The sequence below is a fragment of the Coenobita brevimanus genome, chromosome 64 (assembly GCF_032717465.1).
Source record: "Coenobita brevimanus isolate Jiangsu-jjx chromosome 64, ASM3271746v2, whole genome shotgun sequence".
Lineage (NCBI taxonomy): Eukaryota > Metazoa > Arthropoda > Malacostraca > Decapoda > Coenobitidae > Coenobita > Coenobita brevimanus.
This window is the reverse complement of record NC_137017.1, coordinates 17608670-17610716: the sequence shown is the minus strand read 5'-3', so window position 1 is coordinate 17610716 and position 2047 is coordinate 17608670. Positions and strand designations below refer to the sequence as shown.

Below are 2047 nucleotides of genomic sequence, written 5' to 3'. Positions count from 1 at the left end.
ATATATATATATATATAAATCTATATATATATATATATATATATATATATATATATATATATATATATATATATATAAATCTATCCATCAGCCAATCTTATGTTGCCCCATTTGGAGCGTAGGAGCCCGGGGCTAGGCAAGTTGGTCCTGATATTTAAGATGAGACTGACCGGCCTCACACATCCCTCAGTGGTATTATGTGAGCAATAAGCTCCAACCACCCCTTGGATATACAGTAAACCTACACAGGCTCAGTCCAATTGGAGTTCCTTAATTACTCACCAAACCACCAGGCTCCAAATTTGGTTATATGGTTACCACCCAGCGTAGTAAATGGTTTCTGGTGCACAGGAAATCATTTGGTTTTTCACTCAGTGTACAGTCACCCACAGGCAGAAGAGGAAAGAATGAAGGAAAGAAAGACAGAAGAGGGAGTGTAAAGTCACCTGTAGGCAGAAGGAAGTGGAAAGAATGAAGGAAAGAAAGACAGAAGAGAAAGAAAAGAAGAGAGGAAAGGGCAGACACCCAAAGTAGCACTACATCGAGTGAGTGAATGGTGAGCGCTCCCACCTACCACAACATATATATATATATATATATATATATATATATATATATATATATATATATATATATATATATATACGCACACACATTAAGCAAAGAACATTCACTACATTGTTTCTGCTTACACTGTCACCTAGGGCAGTGATGCTGGTGAGCACGGGCACCATTAATATGAATATTATTGGAAAGGTTACCACAGAATCCTCAGTATATTTCATACTTCCCCAGTGATAATTACCAAACATGGCACACACACCACAAAGCCAGTCAGGAGACAGGACGTGTGTGCTGGGCAATCCCCAGGTCCTGTCCTCCCCACTTACTGTTTTTTAATCAGCCCATACACCACTGATCGGGCTAATGTATGGCCCGGCCTGCACTATATGTGCAGGGAATCTTTCAACAACAACAACAACCAAACATGGGCCAACGTCCATACCACGCTGAGAGCACCGCTTCTCGTCCGATCAGCGAAGTTAAGCAACGCTGGGTCTTGTTAGTACTTGGATGGGTGACCGCCTGGGAACACCAGATGCTGTTGGCATAATGTTCACCGGGCTAATATGTATGGCTCGGCCCCCACTACAGGTGGGGTAAAACTACAAACGAACGAACCAAACATGGGATTCCTTCGTTGAGCTGCAAACACACCAAATACGGAAGCTGTCCCTAGTCCAAAATACTTGTTTCCAATCGTTTAGATTGTATCCACGTTGGTTTCTGATTAAAGTCGCTTATAATGTAGGAGAATATGTAACTGACTGTCCACGCCTTCAGTGAGGAGTGGCACGTTAAGATTGCAAATGGAACAATCAGTCTCTCTTTCACGACGCTTGACACATTGCTCCCCCGCCTCACGTCTGTCGTTCCTAACACCCACATTCCCCAGTAAATATTTTCTTTATTTTACCTGCGTCCTATTAGGTGTATTAGTTCATTTTCTCAATTACTGTTATAGTCACCATTTCGTTTCATTTCTCCTCATGCCTCTCTAACTTCACCACCTCCATCCCTCCACACATCCTTCTTTCCTTCCTCCCGCAGTTACATCCGTTTTCCATCAAGCATAACCTTTCCCTAGTCAACAGAAGTCTCACCTCTACTCACTAACCTACACCTCACGTCCTCTCCATACGTCCTTCCTTCCCGCACAGATTTCTTGCTCTCTCCACACCCCAAACACACCTCCCTTCTTCTTCATGCATCCATTTCTCCCTCCACACACTTCTCCCTCCCAGACTCCTCCTCCTTTTCACACACTCTTCCTTCTTTCCCTCTCTACATACACTCCTCCCCCTCCCTCGTACACCTCTCTTTTCCTCACACACTCCTCTCGTCTCTCACACACCACTCACGTCCCTCACACACTCCTCTCCTTCCCCACACACCCCTTTCCTCCCTCACACACCCTTTCCCCTCCCTCACACACCCCTTCCCCTCCCTCACACACCCCTTCTCCTCCCTCACACACCCCTCCCCC

The 2047-nt window shown here is 44.8% G+C and overlaps 1 non-coding gene across 1 annotated transcript; it reads left to right on the top strand.

The window, feature by feature from the left end:
* Positions 1-992: 992 nt before the first annotated feature.
* On the top strand, positions 993-1111 carry LOC145404784 (5S ribosomal RNA). Its single transcript, XR_013898240.1, has one exon. It is a non-coding gene; the product is annotated as a 5S ribosomal RNA (ribosomal RNA).
* The last annotated feature ends 936 nt before the right edge of the window (positions 1112-2047 follow it).